Source organism: Coturnix japonica, chromosome 11, assembly GCF_001577835.2.
Source record: "Coturnix japonica isolate 7356 chromosome 11, Coturnix japonica 2.1, whole genome shotgun sequence".
Taxonomy (NCBI): Eukaryota; Metazoa; Chordata; class Aves; order Galliformes; family Phasianidae; genus Coturnix; species Coturnix japonica.
The window spans coordinates 4,105,801-4,127,989 of NC_029526.1; the positions used below are offsets into that span (position 1 = coordinate 4,105,801).

The 22,189-nt window shown below is 38.9% G+C and overlaps 1 long non-coding RNA gene across 2 annotated transcripts in view; it reads left to right on the forward strand.

Moving 5' to 3' along the window:
- Positions 1–3,048: 3,048 nt before the first annotated feature.
- LOC107319223 overlaps positions 3,049–22,189 on the forward strand; it is a 67,383-nt gene continuing 48,242 nt past the window's right edge. The window contains exons 1-3 of one of the 2 annotated variants that reach the window (XR_004308679.1): positions 3,049–3,150; positions 14,321–14,429; positions 21,302–21,368. This is a non-coding gene — a long non-coding RNA (uncharacterized LOC107319223). The remainder of the gene's footprint in view (positions 3,151–14,320; positions 14,430–21,301; positions 21,369–22,189) is intronic. The other variant, XR_001557687.2, reaches the window with a different exon arrangement.

Here is a 22,189-nt window from a genome sequence, read left to right on the forward strand (position 1 = left end):
AGGGGAGGAGGAACGGGAGGGGAGGAGGGGGCGAGAGAGAGAGGGGGTGTGAGCGGCGGCACCGGGCAGAGGGGCCGAGGGCGGGGGGAGGAAGAGAAGGGAAACACGCCGGCTGGGACGGGGCGGATTTCCTCCCCGAGACACCTTTACCTCGCCCCGCAGCCCCCGTGGGAGGGGGCGGCCCCCAAAGGGAGGGGAGGCGGCGCGGGGCGGGCGGCGGCGGAGCCGATAAAATGGTGCGCCGGGCGGCGAGGCGAGCACATCCAATATGGCCCCTTTCTCCGGCACAAACCAAGCCCTTTTTTTTCCACTGGAAGCACCGGTGAAGGCCGGGCCCGGGCTGCGCTCCGCGGTGAACGGCCGCCCCGGCTCTGAGCGATGCGGCGCCCGCACGCAGCGCCACCGCGGGCGGCGGGGGATCCCCGGGCAGCGCGGGGGCGGCGCGGCCCCTCGGCAGCGCAGCGGAGCGAGGGCGGGCTCACCGCAGCACAGCGCCGCCGCCGGGAGCCGCCTCACATCGCAGCACGGCGGGAGCACGAAGCGGAGCGATTGGGGTCGTCATACGGCACCCAGGGGGCAGGCAGCGTCTGGGGCAGAGCGGCTGATTACATAGGAGAGGCTGCGTAGCCAGATGCCGGCGATGTGCCTCGTTGTTCTTGTACCGAGCAGAGCTGGGAGCGCGCAGGAGGACTGGAGGTAGACACATAGAGCTTTACAGCTAAACTGTTATCCTTCCCTCTGCCTTCACGTGTTTGTTTCACTCCTACAAAACATGGTTCCCCGCATAGCAAATATTGAAACGTTAAACCGTAAAAGAAGCAGCTGACGAAACACTTCACGCTGAAACTACCTGATGTAACTTCTCACAAGCAGAGCTACAGGTTCCTGCTGCAGGACCTGTTTCTGACAACGTTCCCTGCAGCACAGAGCTGGAAGGGGACCTCCCTGATTGCTTAGAGGAAGCACTGAGGGGCTGCACATAGACAACCCTCACTGAGAAGGCCCCAGCAAAAAGGATGAGTTAGGCAAAGGATTCAATTGAGTCTTACAGGAATAGAAGAAAATTTGCTTTCTCCCACGCCCCAGTGCTGAGCCTGTTGGGACTGTGCATGATATACACGCAGGGATAGGAGAAATCTCACCCTCAGGCTTTTCCTGCCTCCTGCTGTAAGACAAGGGAGGAACATCAGTTCTCTGCAACCTGTTGCTTACACAATTAGGATGTAGGTTGAGTGTTTCTCACCATAGCCAACATCAGATTGCCTACGTTACTCTACATGTAGACACTTAACTGTGTTACTCCATAAATCAGTTGATTTTAGAGTCCCTAAACAGCTCACCCAAGCTTGCCTACATAGAAATGCAATATGGGGTTTTATTTTCCATTTCTTTGGAAAACAAGCATTTCAGCAAGCATTTAAATGGGTGGTTTAGCCTATTTAACACAATATCTTCTCCCAGCTCCCAATTTTTTTTTATGGCTAAAGCTCAGTCTTTCCCCATACTATTCACTAACACTCCTTGTAATACATAAGCTGAAGTTATCACCCAGGCTTCTTCTTAGTTAGCCCTATAGATTTCTTTCCTGCTGCAATTTCTCCCCCCCACCCCCCAAAACAGTGGGAAAAAACCCTCTAAAGACACTCAAGTTTTTCTTTTTTAAAGCAATTTCTGAAAGTAAACACATACACTTTCTATCCTCCACAGAGAAAGAGGCCAGTACTTAAACAGGAGACAGACAACCTTTATTCTTTTAGCATAATTAGCAGCCAGTTGTAGCACTTCCTTAGCAAATAAATCAATGCACTTGTAGCAGTGTGAAGGGCTTTCAGCTGCAGATAGTTCCAATGGTAATGCCATAAGTTGAAAGCATAGGTTTAGAATGATAAAGCTCATGAATAGCTGAAAACAGGATCATGGGGCTGGTTATTCTGCTGCTGAAAGGACACTGAATCCTGTAAAGCCCTTAGAATTTAGGTGAAAAGCCCAGTTGATTAAATGAAAGAATTAAATGCAGACTTATGTCACGGACTTTATTTTCTGAAGTAGGTATCTACTCTGGTTTGGTTGTTACTAAGATAAAGCTTTTATGTAGTACTAAGTCCCCTTTTATTTTAAACTTTTGTCACATATCACTATCTAGAAGCGATACCATTGTTTAAACAATCATAACTTTAACATATAGTACACTTTATGAGAAACTCAGTACCGCTGCTTTTTCACAAGTTAACCACAACACTATAGCAATTGGACAAATCAATACAATGGGAAAGGCATTGCAACAAATGGGTGATGACAAAATGACCAGTACAACAGAGATACTATAAAAGAAGGGATGATGTTTGCTCACCTGTATCAGAAGATTACAGACTCACACAGAAAAGCTTCATCAAGGAGGGATTTTCAACCAAAGACCCTTCCCCAGTCACAGTCAGGTCTTAAATGAGGTCTAAGAGAGGTGCAGCCAGACTCCACCCCTTCTGTATGCACACAGCTCAATTGCTTTCACCTGTGTTCCCAGGGCGAAGTGGGTCCTTTCCCCACATGCTCCATCAGTGGTTCAGGCCGGGACTCAACAGTTTAATGCAAATGTCTGATTGATGAAAACTCTGTAGTTGTTTGTTTTTTTCTTTCTTGGAAAATTTTATCCCATACCCAGAGCAGGATAAAAGAAGAGTGTCCTTGTTTTGTAGAGTACAAGTCTTCTTCCTCTACAGACCATAAGACACACAAGCAGTAAGTCCTAAGGCAGACAAATTTTTATAGCACCAATGGGAGTCAAGAACAGAAAAATGCATGCATTCTATCTGCTATATGTGGGACATCTGAAGAAAATAAAGGACAGGGACTCAGTAATCTTCCGTCTTTACCAGACTTAAGAGGCATCATCTCTATGTTTTCATCAATCAAACATTTGCACAGAACTGTTGAGTCCTGGCCTGAACCACTGATGGAGCACCTGGGGAAAGGACCCACTCCACCCTGGGAGCACAGGTGAAAGCAATTCAGCTGTGTGTGCAGGAGGGGTGGAGCTTGGCTGCACCTCTCTTAGACCTCATTTAAGACCTGGCTACCACTGGGGTAGGTTCTCTTGCTGGAAATTTTTTTCTTTGTGAAGGTTTTCCTATGAGCCTGGATTTTCTGAGGGAGGTGAGTGCTTTTGCTTTGTATCATGTTTCCGTTTGGATTGGTTCATTTATTTCTATGTCTTTTGTTTTGTTGTACTACTGCATTGATCTTTCTGATTGTTGTAATCGCAATAGGCTCTTGCCCAGTTCAAACTGGGGAGGTCTTTATTTTGTTTTGTTGTTCACTTGCAGTTTGTATGAACTTTTGATCTGAAATGTGTACAGGAACTTCTGTAAGCAGTAGCTATATAGTCTACACCTGCAGATGTGAAACACTGCAGACTTAAAATATGTGGAAGCATATGGTTTCTTTTATGGTCTCAAAAATGCAGCTGTAAAACAGGTTATGGCTATAAGTAGTTTTTAAGATGAAGAGGAGCTTTAATTCTTCAGTGTGTGTGTTAAGGAAACAATTGCATCCAACAGTCTCAGTGAGAAAAAAGAAATGGAGTTTTTGATGAGCATTTGAGAAACAGAACTTGATTTCTAATTATTTTTGTAAGTAATTTATTTGGAATGTGGAAATCCCTTGGCAGCTGACATGTCTGATTCTGCATAGCATGTTGTGGTGGTTTAGTCAGTGGTTGGAGACTGCCATAAATTGAGTAAGCCTGTAGTTAGGATATTAGAGTGCTGCTTCCATTGGTGTTTCTACAAACTCCTCCATCTGCAGTTTGGTTGTCTGCTTGCTACAATGACAGTCTGAAATGTATGTAACTGACAAAACCATGATAGTATTCAAGTGAAATCTGTTGTGAGATAGGCAATGTGGGAGAAAAGCACTTTAAAATCTGAAGTTACTGGGATAGCATTTTAAACTTAATTCTGTTTTCATTAAGAAATGAGAAAAGCCTTTTATCTTTACAGGATTGATTAAGGTGGACTTTTTGAAGTGTACTTATTTTTGTCAAAGGTTTGTTGTGCTTTGAGAGAGCCAAAGTTCCTTTCTTGATAGGCTGAGAATAACTCATGAATCTCTGTGCTGATGTGAGAATCTTGAATCAGGTTTTAAAATGTATTCTGTGAAGCTTATGCCACAAGGAGGAAGGATGACTCAGGGCTTCTTCTAAGCATTTGTGTTAGGAAGAAAAGAACCCCTTTAAGAGTAGAGCAGAAAGTTCTGATGGGCACGCAGAGCACAGGATTGAAGGTCAGCTGATTTCTTTGAGCAGCACTGAAGGTTCCATTCTCTATTTCTGTAAGAGCTGAACAGGGAAGGTTCTTGTGAGAGGATGAAGCCAGTGATAGGAATAAGTTGTAAATACGTGGTGAAATCTGGAGGAAGTCTGGAAGTGACTTGAATCTTCTGAGAACAGGAGTATGTTGGATGATTGCAGCAGACCAGATGTTGAGAATAATGTGGTAGTTAAAGCTGGCTTTATTTTATCCCAGTTTTGTTCTTATTTTGTGTTCTTTATGTTAAAATAAATGGAGTTAATGTATAACCTGTTTTTCAAATGTAGAGCTTCGTGTAAGTGTAGTATTTTTGTTTCATATCCTTATATAAGGATATATAAGATATATAAGAAGATATATATATAATCCATATAAGATTTACACACAGTAAGACTAATCACTAATATTTGTAGTGTACCAGCTGCCTTTAGTGATAGAGGAGGAGGAAAAGGAAGGATGGCCTATGGGGGCGTTGATCTAGAGGCAGGGGTTGTTGTGGGATTTTTGTGAACAAAATGGTTTTTTTGGGTCACTTTCTGACTATGGAATGACTGGGGTCTCCTGCTCAAGCAGTTTGATGTTTTTCTTCTGTTCTCTTGCTTTTTGCTTATGAAAGTTGTCAGAAGAGAGATTCTCATCGGTTGTGAGCAGTGCAGGGAATAAAGTGTAAGGTTTTAAGGCAGTTCCCTGGTGCAAAATGCTATTTATTTTTTTACTGTATCTGAAAACTGCTGTGACAAAATAAACAACAAACTGTTAATAACCACTCTTTCTCCTTGTTCTTAATTTCCTTTTACTCATTCTGAAATACTGAGCCAGTTAAATAAGCTCTGGAAATGGTTTGAATAGCAGTGTATAGCTCTGTGTTGTAGTTCAGTGTGCTTCAGGTATGTTCTACTATCGGAAGAGTCTGGGGAGTGCGGATCTGCTCAGTTTTGTGCGTGCTGGAGCGGTGTGAACGAGGGGGAGCTCCGAGAGGCCATACGAGTGTAAATGGAATGTAGAAATCTGCTGCTGCCCTCTTGTGGTGTTGTGTAGAGAGCTGTACAGCTCTTAAAGTAGCGACGCTGCTTTGAAACTGGGATTTTAGCTGTCTATGAAGTTAACGGTGTATTTTCTTTCTTTTCCGATGTTGTAGCATATGCATTATTATTTTCTCTACCGTCGTTGGTAACAGGAGGGCAGAATGTGCCGTTTATCTTAATTTTAGCAAGGCTTTTCATACTATCTCTGGCATTATCTGTATGTCCAAGGAATTTATGCTCTGTGTGGTCAGGCAGCTAGACAATTTTTTAAAGAAACAACAATTAAATTCCACAATGCAAACTAACAAAAAGCCAGTCAGTGTGGTCAGGAGCAGTGCCTGATGCTCTACACAAACTGATAATAGGATACCACAGGGATGCATGCTGAGACTAGTTCTGTTAAACACTGTTAGTGGAAGACACTGATTCAGAGAAGGAGCTGCAGTATGCTCAACAACAGGGCTTTCATTCATGGACTTGGCAGGCTAGAGGACTGCCAGGTACTTGCTTTTTAGCATTAGACCCCCTAGAAAGTCTTCAGAAATCTATGTGGTCTTCAACTTGCCAGCATTGACTTTATGTAAGTCCCACTCAAGCTTGCTCTAAGATGACTTCAGTGATCTTGAAACTGTGATGATGAGGTATTTGTAATCCTGGTCTTTAACTATTTTTTGTATTGAGTCTTTACAGTGGACTCATCTTGGTACACATAGAAGCAAGATCTTCAGTTTAAGACCTCTGAAATAAATCTAGTACTGTGTATATTTCATGTGCAAATATTGTCTTTCAATTTGTCAAGATATCATGAGTTAACTACTAATACTGCAGAGATGAGTACATGAATACATGAACTACAGAAATCAGTTTGGGTCATCTAGTCTAGACTTGAAGTCATAAAGGTTTGTGTAGTACATGTGTGGTGGCTTTCTGTGTTTGCTGAGCCTGACTTAGAATTTTCAATATGGAACAAGTAACAGGCTGTCTGACTTCCAGACTGAATATTTTACATCTTCTACCAAGAACTGGTGTGGACTAAGCTGTGTGGGATTCAGCAGCTGTGTGGCTTAAGGATTTAGGGACTCCCTTGTGAGCCCAGTCTACTATAAGAGCAGTAGTAGGTAGCAGCAGCTCTTTCCATCTGCTGTACCCTCCAAGAGGGAGCTAAAGGTGGAAAGATGTCACTTATAGAGGTTTTGTTTAATTGGAATTATGCAGCAATTTGTACCCATGCACCTAAATTCAGTTCAAATAATTCTTTGTATCTGTGCCTAAACAAATGAAGCTCCTTTGGACCTTGATTCTCTGGGCTGAAGTCAAATATTTAACATCAGCTTTGAAGCAATAAGTTGATGTGATAAAATGAACATTTAAGAATGTTATGCTTTCATTTCTGAAGTTAAGCTGAAGTGAAGCTTCTTTACCACTCATGATGCGCAAGAATATGGCAAAAACTAAACTTAAAAGCCTTTTAAAATATTACTTGTGTAAACTTTTGGGATGTTTAGGCTAGCATAGTTGCAATTGTCTGTATTGCATTGTTGTTTATTACTGCATACAGTATACCAGGTCTATGCAAAGGAAAAGAAGTTTGCATCTTCTAGCAAAATTTTGATTGGCCAAAGGGCAGACTTGCTTTTCAGGAAGTTAGTTCTAATGTGTTCTGCCTAGGAAGTTGGATTCCTCTGTCGCTTGTCTGGTTTGCTGTTGGTGCCACAGAACATAAATGAGTTTTCAGATATTTATACCTATCTTGCATTTCATAAAGTATGTAATGATGGTTTGATCTCATGATGACCAGGAGCTCGCTTCTGGATAACTAACTTTAGTTTACTAAAGATGAAGTCTTAAATATTTGTCCTGTTTGAGCTTACATTGCTGGCACACTTTTAATACCCATTTTCTAATTTGTTCTCCATAGCCATCAAGGATTTAGGGTTAAACTTTCTTTTTAAAGAAAAACAAAAACCTTTTTTCTTCAGTTGTTGTATCCTTTGGTACCTCATTGGTTATTGTTTAAACTGTAAGGAAAAACTGTTCTATATTTACTCCTACCCCCCGGCAGTACTTAATACAACAAGACTGTGGTAAGGAATTATGGCTCCAAGAAGTTGATACTGGTTTCTCATATTTAGAAGCTGAATCAATTTTAAATGTTTCACTTTATAAGAGCATCATTTTGGTTACAGGAAGGCTGTGTATATGTTAGTGTGTTTATATACATTCGTGTATATACATGCAGCTTCTGAACAGGTGTTACACTTCTATTCAAAAGAAGGCTGCGCTTGTAGCATCAACGTTGCAACACCATCACCAAGATCACTGCTAGGGCTCATCTAAAAGTGGGACTAGTCTGCTCACAAGAGGGCACTGCAACTCTACTTTTGTGAGCTGTAAACAGGGATGAAGTCTAACATCACAAAGCAAATAACATTTCCACTGTCTATCCCCTTACATTTCTAAACCAGGCTTGTACCACTCAAGATAGCCTACCTTTTATTTTAGTATGAAATAAATTTCAACTTATTGAAGTAATGAAGGAAGTTGAGTGTAGGGAATGTCTGCTTGTTTTTGGTACAGAGTTCTGTAGATGGTGATGACTGATAATGACATAATAAAATATGATCTCATTTAAAAAAAAAGATGGACTGTAATGAACTAGTTTAGTTACTTATCAAAGCCTTAGGTGTCATTAGACAGCTCAGTAGACAAGTCATCATAAAAGGAGTGTTCACTTAGTAAAGATTAATTATAGCCTCCAGCACATCCAGTTTATTATGTCCAATAAGTATGACAAACAGCTGGAGGAACGTGTTTGTCTTTACACTTGATAGCATTCTCTTGCCTCAAGGTCTGACTTCTGAAGAGTAATTAGCTGTTGTGGGCGAATTGCTCCTAATTCTGCCAACTGTATTTTTTGGTTGCATGTGTTTAATCCTGTCCTTAAAACAAAATGAAGGTACAGGGTCTGATAGTGACACTATACAATGCATAACTTTTTAAATAGTATCTGAACTCTAAAGTAGGGGCTTATTTATTCTTTTTTTGGTAGTGGTTACCTGTAGCCCATGTATTTGTTGTGTTTAGAGAAACTTCATGCTTTTAGTCTAGAATGATTTTTCTCAGTGGAGTTGTTAGACTGGCAGCCCACAAATGGCTGGGCTTTTAGATTTGTTGCAACAAGCTGGTTTTACAGTTTCCCATAATGACTTTAAGTCTAAAATTTCTTCCTACTGATTAATACAGAAATTCATGAACTCTGTGTTGTGGGAAAGCATGTATCAGGGAATAGGCAAGACATATTTGGAGCTAAATTATGTGAAGAACTTATGGAGTCATAAAAGATCTGTTGGGGAAAAACTGTTCTTCTCTATATGTTATGATTCCCTTTTGGAAAGCATATGCGCCATAGGACTGTGGTGAGAAGTGGGAAGTGGAGCAAATGTAAGAACTAATGAAGACATCCAGATATTGGATGAGAAGGTTATGGAGGAAGTGAGGAAGAAATGATGTAGAATCTCAGTACAGTAAGGGAAGCCTTCTGACAACTAAGATTTATCTTATAAATGTAGAGTCTCAAGTATAGGTTTCAGCTGAAGTATATAAATTTGCATTTTATTCAGTGTTCTGATGGAAATATCAAAAAGGGAGGCTTTAAAACACTGAAGTTGATACTGCAGTTAGTGACAGTTGCTGATTTTAGCCAGTTAAGTCTGAGTTGCAGTGATGATATAGTGTGGCTTTGAAACAAATTTCTCTCACTTGATGCCTAGGTAACTGGCATCAAAACCAGATACCATGCACTGGGTGACAGGCTAAGTCCTCTTTAACAGTTGAAAAACTGTTTTCCAGGGGAAAGGAGTATGACCCACTAAGATAAATGTGATTGTGTGGTAAGGAATTGTGTGTCACAGTAAGTATGCAAATGTAGGTGTCACTTTGGTGTGCTTTAACTTGGTAATTTGGGGTAGAGAGGAATGTCAGTACCTGAAATGAGTTCATCCTTTCATTGGGAAACAGATGAACTCATTTTGTAATTGGCATGTTCTATGTTTCAGTGCAAGTACTTCTGAAGTCTGTTTCCAGGCACTGATGTGACCTTATTTGTGCATTTGACATTTTGCAGGTACTGAGGCAGTACTTCTGTAGTTCTGGCTAGGTAACAAGACCTGTGATGAAACAAAAGATATGAGAGATAATTTTATGCTTTACTTGTTTATTTTACTTCTAGTACTGTACTGCAGCAAAGCAGGAGAAAGCCTGGGCTCTCGGTCTGTAGCTCTGTCACATTCTACAGTGGGCTTGCTGTTTCTTTCTTTCACTTAACAGAAAGCAAGAAGTTGACGTCTATCAATATTATGAGATAAATCTCTTGTTGATGTTTGTAAAGCTCATAATAAAAAACACATGACATAGCAACATTGTAAATTCTAAAAGCTCTTAAGATTTCTTAAATTTGGTTCTGTGAAATTCTCAAGTACTCCAATGTATTCATTATTTAAGTTGTTCTGAAAGTAATGCCTTCTATTTATTTCTATGGAAACTCTAACAGATATGAAAAGCACACCACTATCTCATAGAGCAAATTCTCAGTTGCAAAACACTATTTTTCCACAATTAGCTGATTTGTGTGGTTGAGCTGATCAAGACACTCTTCATGGTGTGGTATCTGTGCATCCTTACCTTGGATTTCTAAAGAGAACAGATTTCCTTGTTTCTTTCTACTTAGAGAACAGAAACATAGGCATATCTGACTGCAATAGAAACAGCAAACTAGGATTGAGGTGCAAAGAAATATGCATGTATGGATTCATTTCCTTTTGAACTTCTTTAACATCTCTTTAGGTTAATAGCAAGTAGGCATTCCTTTGGCATCTTGCTGCTGATCCTGGATATCTACCAATTTAAACTAATTGGGATATAGCCTCCTTCTCCTAGCTATTTCATTCTTGAAGATTGAATAAAAAGACATAAATTTCATAGCAAGATAAGAAATATCTTAATGAGAAATCTTATAAGAATATCTTACAAGAAATGGAGAACTGATGGTATATTTTGGTGTGCAACTGATAGTCTTAGGATTTCCTTTTTTAAAATGCTCAAAAGAAATGGAACGCTGTTGTGGGGGAGGAATTAATATCTTTTAACCACAACTGCAATGTCTTGTCTATGTGAAGAATAACTATATTTCAGTCTTTCTTGAAAGGACTGACCAGGTGGATCTTGTTGCTGATGAGTCAGTAGGAGGGGAGTTGTACAATTACTAGTTAAATGCATGACAGTAGACAATTCTGAACACAATGGGCCTTGTTGTCAGTGTCTAGTGCTGAGTAAATACTATCACTGGAGCAGTGTACAGTTGTATTTTATATTATGCAAACACTTCTCAGGTTTGCTGAGGAAATGTGTGCAGTCTGCTGGGGGAAGACTGGGAACATGTCTGTGCAGGGATTCAAGCTGTGTTTGAAGCTTGCTGGCTTTCTTTCAAGTACTTAAAGGGCACCTGACCCAAAATGGTTGTAGGCCCATTATCTTACTTTGTACTGTAGTTGTAGTGTGAAACTGTGTATAAAATCCATTATTTTTCTTATACAGAACATGCAGTATTTTAATGAGATTGTTTTCCAGTGGTTCTATATTTTTAGGTTTCACATAAGTAGAAACTTGTGAACTGATGAGAAGAACTCTTCCAGTTTAACAGTCTGAGGTGGTGCAGGGACTTACCTTGTACCAAAGAGAATTCATTTGTGTACAACTACTGTTCTGTTCCATCACTGAGATTGTCAAAGCAACTCAATATCTGAGCTAGTCACAACACTAAATACTAGAATGAGGACACTGTTTTCATGTCAGCAGGCTCCTTGTTTCTTTGGGGGGTACTGCTAAGCTACTCATATGTGCACTTAGTGGTGAAATGAAGAAATCCTGAATCCACTGCCTCTGTAGCTGGAAAACTGTTAAAATGCATTGGTCCCAAGAATGGACTGGAATGGTTGGTATGTACTGTGGCAAATGTAAAGCCTGAATAGGAACAGTTCTTACCAGGCATGGAATCAGGTTCTGAAAGAAGGTGTATGTATTCACATCAGAAAGGCTACAGTGCAAAGCCACCTGTTTTATTAAGACCTTTTGTAACCAGGATGATGTCTTAGGCCTGGTCAAAACTTCTATGCCTGTATGGTACAACAGATTTGACTTAATGTGTGAAGTAGAAAATGTAATGCTCTCCTACTGAATGGAGCTTTTGGGGTCCATTAATTCTTGCTGGTAACTTCAGAAAGGAAGGATATGAGAAACTAGAACATCTTCAACTGTTAGAATATCACTGTGAGCCTTCCTGCCTAAGTCCACCTAAACAGACTTTTCCTTCTGTGATTCTCCTTTCCTCATTTTCAGAAGCGTGAATAGTTACATCATCTCTGGCAGGAACATATAAGGCATATTTTGTACCAGGATTTACCATTTTGATGAAGCCTGATTACACATAAGGAGACTTGCTGGTGCCAAAGGTATTACGCTATTGGCTTTTGCTTCTTGGAAGAGCAATGTAATTTAGTCAATATTTAAGACAGTATCATCAGAATATTTTCTTTTTCTTAAAGATCGTAGTCTCCGTATGTAGCTCTTGCAGCTTCTAAAGGCTGTATAATATTGCACAATCAATGTAGGGTTCAGCTGCCATCTAGTGGGGAATTTCAGGCAGTGTTCTGAAAATGAGCTGTAAACTGGAGTTGCGAGTGCTTACACAGGTAGACTTAAGGACTGCTGGGGGCTGCTGAATTTTTTTGCTTGATCCTTTTGAGTCTTTACGTGGGAGACAATTCTGCCTCCTCACACATCTGAATTAGAAGGAGGAAGTATGCAAATGTGGACAAATGTAGAAGCATAGAACTGAATTGGTGCATGTTTTGTAGTTCTAAATTAGTTATGTCTAATGTTCCACAGGTATTCTGTTAATGAATTTTCTCCTACTCTGTGACATGGCTTATCAATTCTTGTGGGGTTAAGTGGGTGTTTCTAACACTACTTGAACAAAATAGAGGGTTGTACATGATGTTAATGAAAACCCTGCTTGCTTAACAGCAATTTCTAAAACAAAGCAAACAAACAACATCAGCCTGAAAGCAGTAATTAGTGTTTCTGGTGACAACTGAGCAGAGATTAGTAACATGAAAACATCTCGAGTCATGGTGGTGAACTGTGTGGTGCTGCATGGAATTGCTTCAGGTGCACAAATCTGTGATTGTCCTTGACCTGCAGTGAGTGTGTGTTTTTTGGACAGAATCTTAAATATTGTGCTTCAGATTCAGTAGGCTACTTCAAAAGAACTGAGTTTCCCTCCACTTTCATGGAATACTGTTTGAGGTGCATGTGACTTTGTTCCCCAATATGAATATCTTTCAAAGATACCTCACCTAAGGTACTGTTATTAAAGCTCTGAAGTGAATGCAGGAAAGAAAAACATGTAGTTTAACATCCAGAACTTCATCTTACAGCTGTAGGACTTACTTAGTCCTGCAGTGCTAATCTTACAGCTGTGGTCCTGATTGTCCCTTTCAAGGTACTTGACATTTCAGGTTCTGAATGTTTTTCAACCAATAGGTGCAAAACTATGGAGATGCTACTGTTTAAATACAAGAATGAAAAACCCACCAAGCCTGCTAATATTAAAATATTTAACTGGTAATATAGAAATAACATAGACTGCTGTGACATTACAGATCTTTCTTGTAGTGCTGGTTGCAGTAAACTATATAGCTCTTCATTGGCCAATGCTTGATTAGCAGGATTAGCATGTTGTCACAAATACTAAACAAACCCTTAGCTAAATAGATTTCCCTGTTGTATTGCTTTAGTTTCTTTTGTTGTTCCTCAATCCTGCAATGCAACGAACCTTCTATAGACTTCTATTAAAGAATCCACCACACCTTCTTGGACTGATTGAGACCACAGTGGGCTGCAATACCAGTAAAAGCATGGCAGTTATGGAATCTATCAAAAAACCTGGAGGGTGAAAACAAGAATGAAGACCTCTGCACAGAAACAACTGCTGAAGCTGCCCAGAATTCAGCTATAATGGACAATGCTTGTGATACAGCAAGTTGAAATTGGATATTGATGTACTTCAAATACAGACTGCAACTACGAAGTAAGCAACTTAATTATTGGTATTCTGCTCTTGATGGGATTGATCTTTGTGTTACTGACAGACTGTGGAGATGAATGCAAGTTTTGTATAGGATCTCAGCCTAATCTGCATTTACAGCTGCTGGTGTGCAATTGCCATCTAAATTGATTAATTTCCTGTGCGAATACTCAGAAAAATAGCCATGTTGCACAAGAAACAAGCCATCAGTGTTACCTCCTGGAAACTCGAACTGTCTCTGGAGTAACCTCTTCAAAACCAGTGAAACCCTGAATCCAAGGAATTAACTAACTTTTAAAAACGTGTGTATATTATTTGTCTGGAAAAATTACTCTTGTAATGACATCTATTAATCACAATTGTGTTAAAGAATCTGGAAGTTTTGTCCAGTAAACACAAATCTACATCAGTACATACAAGTTGAACTACGTATTGACTTATAGTCTCAAAAGTATGAAATTAGTTGTTTTGTTTTACACTTGTATTTACTACAATTCCAGTGCCTCACATCATAATGACCTGGAAGTTTAAATTCCCAATTTTGATGTGCTGTGATTCATATTGAATGCTAAAATGTACAACAATTTCTGTGCTTGAAGACTTAACCCAAGTAAATAAATGTTATAGCTTATTTGGTTCCTTTAGTTCTTATCATTTGCAGTAGATGTGCAATTGGGTAGGGTGGATAAGTCCAAATGAGGTGGAGCTCTAGTAAGGGCATTGTGTTGTTTGGATTTGTCAGTCCTTCTCATGCGTCAACGGTGTTGTTGATGGTTATATTAAATGCTCAGCAGGCTTATATGAATAAAGTGATGTCTACCCTGCATATTCTTCAGCTCCTTTTGCAGCTGTGGAACTTCTAATGCATACCAAAATACCTCGGAGGACATGAGTTTTCTCCAGAATTGCCCGGTTTCTGAATAGGGCAACTGAGCTACGTTCGAAAAAGATCTGAAGGTAAATACCACTGGAGGGCAATGTTGTAAAAGGAATTGTTAGGCCGAGGCTGCAAGAGAATGAGTACTAAAGTTTTTTTGCTGGTGGTAGGTAGGGAAAAATGCAAGAAGCCAGTCTGACTTAGCTTTCTGAGTCCTGTAATTGGAAAGGCTATAGATTTAAATCTATCAAGGCTTTGATTTTATAATTGTGTTTTGCAGCAGGTACTTGCTAGTCACAATGGGCTATTTGTAACACTAAGCTATGGAGGCTCTATTTAGAGGCGAACTACTTTCTGTCAATCTTCACCCTGTTGAACTCTTCAGTAAAATTCTAGAACTGCTTTTGTGTTACAAATTACTCCAAATGGGTGCAAATTTACCTCCTAAAAATAGGAGCTCAGAGCTAGAAGGTGGGGCCAGCGACGTGGTGGAGGATACTGCTCGGAGGCCTGTCAGGAAATCTTTGCTGTCTGGCTCTAGGCTCTTTACCCTTTACTTTACCCTTCAAAATTCTTCTTCAATTTTTTTATTTTATTTTTTTTTTGTCTTGAAAGTTTTATACTTTGCTTAAGAGAAATATGATGGAAATTCGGAATAGTGCTGGAAATGTGCATTCGCTAAGAACACATAACTCCTCTCTAGATAGTAGAACAAAATATCTCTAAAGAATGGTTGAAAATGATGTGTGCAGACTTGCTGCCTTACCCTTGTAGGTGATGATCCTTAACAACTTTAGAGCGTCTATTGAAAATGTAGATTTTTAAAATCGATTTTAATTTAAATGCACTCCACTCTTACAGTGGAGTAAGAAAATTACTTTGCTAAGCACTGTTGTATTGTATAGCCAGATGTTAATGTTAAGAAACGAAATTCTCTAAATGAAATACTTATACTAGAGCCAAACTAGTGATGTTTTATTCATGAGTTTATGCATGCAGCAGCTCTAGAAAACTGGTGAAGTCACGGTTCCTTGTGAGCAGACTTACCGACTGAAAGTCATTTTCTTATCTGTTAAGTAAGCAGAGGTGATTTCAGAAGTTAAAAATGCCATGTGTAAGGAAAAGTTCTACTTAGAGATGGTTGTAATGATCTTGTTAATACTTTCCCTGGTTCATTGATTGATCAAGTGTCTGTGGCTTCCATCAAACCAAAATTTCTTCTTGAAGATGAATTTATTATGTTGAAGTCACAGATAAACAGCAAGTATTTGTATAATTACTTTGTTAAATTCCTAGAACATACTGTAATGGCAAAATGGTATTCTCAACAGATCCTTCAGGAGAAGCCTATAAAACACTTTGAGAGCTGTCTCAGTTGCTCTTTTGGTCTTTACTAAGACTGCTTTACAGTCTTGGTTCTTGTGTCCTGTAATCGTTTCTTTACCTGTGGCTCTCTAGTGCTGACTCATGATCATGCTTACTCGTCCTAGTCTGCAAGCTCTGATTCACTTTAAGCTACCTGCAGCTTGTGCTGACCCTCTCTGAGTTTGTAACCAATGACTTCTCTTGGTATATGTTTTTCACTTTGGCTTGCTCTGGGTTGGATGTCTGTTGTCTGCACTACTAACATCAGATCCAGTCTGATAGGCTTAAATCCCTGATAAAATGTTAGATGTGAGCATTGTTTGCCTGTAATCTCTTTGCTCAGGCTGGTTATGTCTTATGAACTATGTATTTTGTTGGAAAAATTGCTTTTGGGATGGCTGTAACTCCCAAATCCTTGGCTTATCTAGGTTGCTTTTGGTGTTTGAAGTGTAGGGATTAATGGGTGATTCTTTAAATACTTCTTTACTGCTCTGAAAACACTTGAGATGGTAGCAGTGTTTGTGATTACTTCCAGTATCAGTAGTAGCTGTTTGCATGGTTATTAGATGATTATCCTCCTTCCACTTCTCAGTTAGCTAAGAAAACTCAACTACTTGTTTCAGGCAACTTTATAATTCACACCACGTTATATTCTAAATACTAAGGTACTAAACATTCAATCTTTTTTAATCTAGTATTTCTGCTTTTTGTACATGCTGTGGGATACAATTTGGTGTCTGTGCTTCAGAGCTAACAGTTATTGAGGCCAGACTTTTGTTCTTGGTTTCTCCAAGCGTACTGAACTGTGTGTATATATATCACTTTGTATCCCAATCTTCATTCTTCTTGTAGTCTCCTGGTACCAAACAATCTGCACCCAATTTTCCTGGTCCCTGTGCTGATGCTGTTATTTGAACACATGTTCAGAATACAGCATTATTTTCATTGTTCCTTAATTATTATCACTTGAAAGACAATAATTTTGAAGTGAAATCTAATTGCTCTGTTAATTCAAACATCTGCTGGAAGATTTCAGTGGATAATGGTACTTTGAATTGTTGCAAGCTGGAGTTTGTTAGTGATGGCTGGCAAAAGTCTGTCATTTATTAGCTTTGGAATGGCACTAACTATTAACAGTAGTAAACAGTTTGTACAAATGGATAAGTCTAAGAAATGCTTAAATGATTCTGACAGTCTTTAAAGCAGATTAATTCTGAATGGGAAATTTGTGGTTGAGTTAGGAATTTGTATGAAGGTATTTAAATTCTATAAAGTTGTGCAATAGCAAATCATAATGGGAGTGAAAAATATTGGAAAATCATTTTTGTGAAAATAAAGACTTACAGTTTAAAAAAGGTGCAAATGAAAAGATACTTTTTTTTTTGAGAAGGAGATCAATGAAAACCACTTTATTAGAAAACATAAATCACTTTTTAATTTCAGATGCAGCAAGGAAAAATACTTTAGTTTCATTGAAATTGATTGGTACACCTGCAGAGAAGCAGCTTTATCATCTCATTATCAGTCAATTAATGTTCAGGTCCAAATGTGAATACCGTTGTGGTTAACTGTAAATGAATGGTTTTATTGAAGTCTTAATAGACCAGTGGAAGCAGGCTTCCACTATGCTAAATGAGGGCAGCTGAGGGAAAAGTAATTCTACTATGGATTTAAACATCTTTTCAGTGTTTCTGAAACTTTAAATGGGCACTTGCTTAAGTGAGCATCCCTTTTGGTTACATTGAAGCTTCATTATGAGGGGGTTACTGCTTGAGTTGGGAAGCTCCCATGTCTAGGCCTGCTGGTACAGAAGATTGGAGTAAGAAGTTTGTGTACAGGAAGTGCAATACCTAAACACTGAGCATATTTGGATTCCTGATGTTTGTCTTGGACAACACGGTTATCTCCTTTGACATGCCTTGATTTTGGTTTGCCTTGTTAGCAGTATTTTGGAGTAGTTACAGACTTTTGAAAAGGGAGGGTGGGAATGATAATCTTTTCTACCTCTGTAGGAGAAACTTTCTGCTTCATTCTTAACTGAAAGCCATAATGAACCTGTTTCAGTTACCTATTGAAAACTTCTAGGATATTAAACAAAAAAAATAAATCAGCTGATTATAGTTATCTTGTTCAGTTGAAGTTTTGTTTCCCTGTAACACAGTTGTCTTATGGGTTTGGACATGAATCAGATTTTAAGTGCTTTAAATTGGTTTGAAGAACGGTGATCCTCCTTCTGCACACAAGAAACAGGTAAAGAGCAGGTAGTGTAAAGCTTTAGAATTGAATTAACTGCTCAAGAAGCAGCTATTAGGAATCAGTTGAGGGTGAAATTTACACTGGTCAGTTCTTGATCATGGGTTTACTTTTAGACATTATAGTGCATCTGGGGTACTAGAGACAGAATGTGTATGGGGTTGGTGTCACTTTGAGGCTCTTTAGTTTTTGGTCAGCAGTCTATTCTGAGGCACCAAATATTTTTATTCCCTTACAAAATCTAGAACTGCTGTAAACCTTTAGTTTCAGAAGTTATCTTTTGAAAGTTAAAGCTACTATTTAGAGACCCTTTTTTTTTTCCCCCCTCACTTTTTGCATGTGATTTAATGTTTGGATGATGAACCTGTGTTGTTGTTACAACAACCAAATTTCTAAAGAACACCTTCCCTGCCCCAAATGCAATTAGAAATATCTGTAAGCATTTCTGTGGTGATTGTCATAATGTATAATCAGAAGGGAACCTAATGTAATGATAGGTCAATATCAGCTTCCTTAAACCTTTTCTCTAGTTCATTACTTTCATGTGATGATTTGGAAAGCCTGTAATGATACCATTATTACTGTTGTCCCCCAGGTTCATGCGTTCTTCCCAGAGGAAGAAGCACCCTGGTGACGCATTTAAATCTGTTTCCAATTTTGTCTGGAAGAAACTCATCTGCTCTTTCAGTTTAAAAAAATAAAAAAACCAAAAACACACACACACAAAACACCAAGAATCTGCAAGAGAAGACTTGCTATCATATCAGCACCTTACTGTCTTAACAGCAGTATGGTTTTATGGATGATGCACTTGGGACTTCACAATTTATAGGACTGCATGTCAGTATGACTACCTGTTTGCTTCTCCGAAGCGCTCTCATCTTTGAGAAATGCAGTCTACTGCTGAAACATTGGTTTTACTGTCCATTATTGGAACAGATGACTGGTATCTGTCAAGCAGTGCATACTGGTGTTACATTTCTCATGTATGAAAAATGTAGAAACTGAAAAGAAGGCAAATTGTTCTTTGATATATGGTAAGCCGCAAACACACAACTGCAGATGTAAATCAGGTAGAACTGAACTGTATGGAAGACAAATGCATTGAAAGCTGGTTCAATGTCTGCTTTAATCATTAGCAAGCTTTCCCCTGTGATTTTCAATTATCCATTTATCTAACCTACTGAGCCATAAGACACTAACTGTTGCATGAGGACCAAACAGTTGTTAGAAGACCTACTCCTATGGATAGGATAAAGAGTCCATTTTAGACAGATCATCTGTAGACATCTGTTTAAGTGTTCTATTACCACAGATTTTTCCTTGTTTCTTTATTTTAAAATGCTATAGCAAACCCAGTTATTGATCTTAGGTTACCCACACTCTTTAGCTCTAAGTATTCACCAAGGAGAACTAAATCTTCTGGAAAAGATTTGTCATTCTCTTCATTGAAAGCAAAGCTTCATTATTTCTTCACTAAATTGGATCTGGTTTTCATATTTGAACCTTTTACTTTAAGGTGTCCTGTAGCTGACTGACTCTTGCATACAGTGTGTATGCCTGTTTCTTGCATTTTTGGTTTTTAATGCTATCATGACATTATGTCACATGGCCAGGCTGGCTGATGGTCCCATAATAGCTCAATACCTTTGTTACGGAGTAGTCCACAACTGTGAAAGTAAACTGTGTAGGATATCCTGCATAAAGTAGTCTTCCAGTTAATTATATGACATTTCTATTGTCTTTTTAGAATGCATTAGTATTAAATGCTAGTATCCTTGATTCTGAACATTTGAATATATAGTTGTGTAACTATGTGAAATTTGACAAAGAAGGGAGGAAGAGGAAACTTATTACTAGTTTGTGCCAAGTACTGTAAATGAGGCAGCAGTGGATGTGATCCTCACATTTGCCTTGATTCCAGAATTCATGGTTAGCTTTTTTTTCTATATTTTAGAAAACTAAAGGGATTGTCAATTTTTGCGATGCAGCTGAATGTGTACTTGTAATTAATAGATAGTAGTGGATAGTAATCCAATAATTTCACAATTGTCACTCACAGAATTAAGTAAATAATGAGGGGAAACTTTTGATGGCATGAAACAATACATTATCACTGTGACCCTTTGGCACACTAAATGCTGGGTGATTAGGTAAAACCAGACTTTCTGTTTTGGGATTTCTGATGTGTATATGTATACATTACCAGTATAAACGAGAGACTTTTGAACATGAGCCCAATTCTGTATCCTAATTCTGCAAAAACTGCAGCACTGTCTCCCTTTTCTCTCTCCAGAAGTATTTTAGATTTATTCTTGGTGAGAGGGGGGAGTAGAAGTATTTACTCATATTCAAATATTGAGTTATGTGAAATCACTGAGCATCTACCCTGAGTAGGTAGTGCAGGCAGCCATACTAACAGGTCATTACATCAGTGAAATGATCAGTGCAACATGCATCTAGTTCAGTGTTTATTTGTGCCTTCTGCAGCAAGCTGTGAGCTAGTCAGCCACCTGGTGCCTCTTTCATCAGTGTTGCCAGAAACACCTTTGATCTAATTAGTTGTATATGGATTAGAGCTGTGAACATGTAGCTTTCAGAGTACTTGAAGGGCTAACAAATATTACTTCCTCCTGTCCAATTCTATTCTGATCCATTTGGTTCCTGCTGATTTTGGGTCAGAATCTTCCCTCAAAGTGCTTTTTCAGGTATACTGACAGGTAGTTTCTTGTTGTGACACATGTTGGGGTCATCATGGTGTACTGTACCACAATATGTGTTGAATGATTTTGTGAATCTTAACTATAATGCTTGCCACTATTCTCAATCAGGCTTTAAGAAGTGTGAAACTTATGTAAGAGATGAACTGATGGCACAGCTGAAGCTGTGTAGAGCTTAAAGAGATTTAAGACCCCAAGCCTATTCAAGTCTAATTTTTAAGTGTCTTTTATGTATACAATTTATACACAAGTGTGTACATACTTACATGGTATGTATTGATAATTTAAATAGTAAAAAGACAATGACTGCCAGAAGCAGCATCTCTATTCTTTAATTATCTCATCCCATTCTTTATTCAGAGTGCCATGGGCTGTCATTTCTTTTTACAGTCCACCTTGATTAAAAATATATATATATATATATATATATAGGTTTAGACTGTGAGTATGGGGATAATGATGACAAAAATGTCTGCATTAGCTAACACTTGTGTTTACCAGTACTAATGTAAGTTAACAGATCTGTTAACTGTTGATTTTGCATATTAGGGAATAAGATATAAATAAGATTATTTTTGTCAGTACTTGAGCTTTGTGTTATCTTGATATTTCAGGTGGTCTGACAATAAGTAATGAACTAAGAAGACTTCAGAGGAGAAGACAAAATCTACTACTCATCAGGTGAGAGCTGACTTGATTGAAAGACTAGATTGGACAGAATGTTCAAGAGACTTTGTGGTAGTGTAGTGGAAATGATACCTCATGTCTTGAAGCACCTGGTGGGAAGGCAGAGCTAACCCAAGGGAGCTCACATGCATGCAGAGTACCTCAGTGACTGGAAGGGGTGGAGCTAGGATGCACCCCTTCCCAGACCTCATGTAAGGGTTGGCAGTGGATGCAAAAGGATCTTGCTGGAGATCCTTGCTACTCAAGGCCTTCCAAAGGTAAACAGCTTTTTTCCTTTTTTTTTTTTTTTTTTTTTCCTAGGGTACTGCATTTGGGCTCATTCTCATTTGCTGCAGCTAAAGACTTGGCTGTATTATTGCTGTAGTTTCCATCACATTAGGGTGTTGTGGATAGTCAATGTAGACTTCTCTTAAGATAAAATGTTTACTTTTTTGATATATCTCCTATACACAGCCAGTGTTCTTCTTTGTCCTCTTCCTCCTTTTGTACTTTTTTTTTTTTCCAGTTTCTGATATTTTCAGCTCTCACTTTATGTGAAAATATGTTCTGACCTTCCACATCCTTATGCTGAGCTCTCAAGCAACTGAAGAGGCAGCCCAGTAGTTGCTACTTTGTGTTATGGAAGAAATAGAGTTAAGGAGCTACACTGGAGGGTAGAAGGAAGTGTCAGAACTTTATTCTTTTAATCTTCATTTTTCTCTATGTTGTCTGTAAATATGTTCTGCTTTTCCCCTTCTACAATGCCAGCATGAAGCAGCTGATTGCGTTCCTCTAAGCTAAAACAAAATGCTAGAAGTTCTGTTCCCCTTCATTTT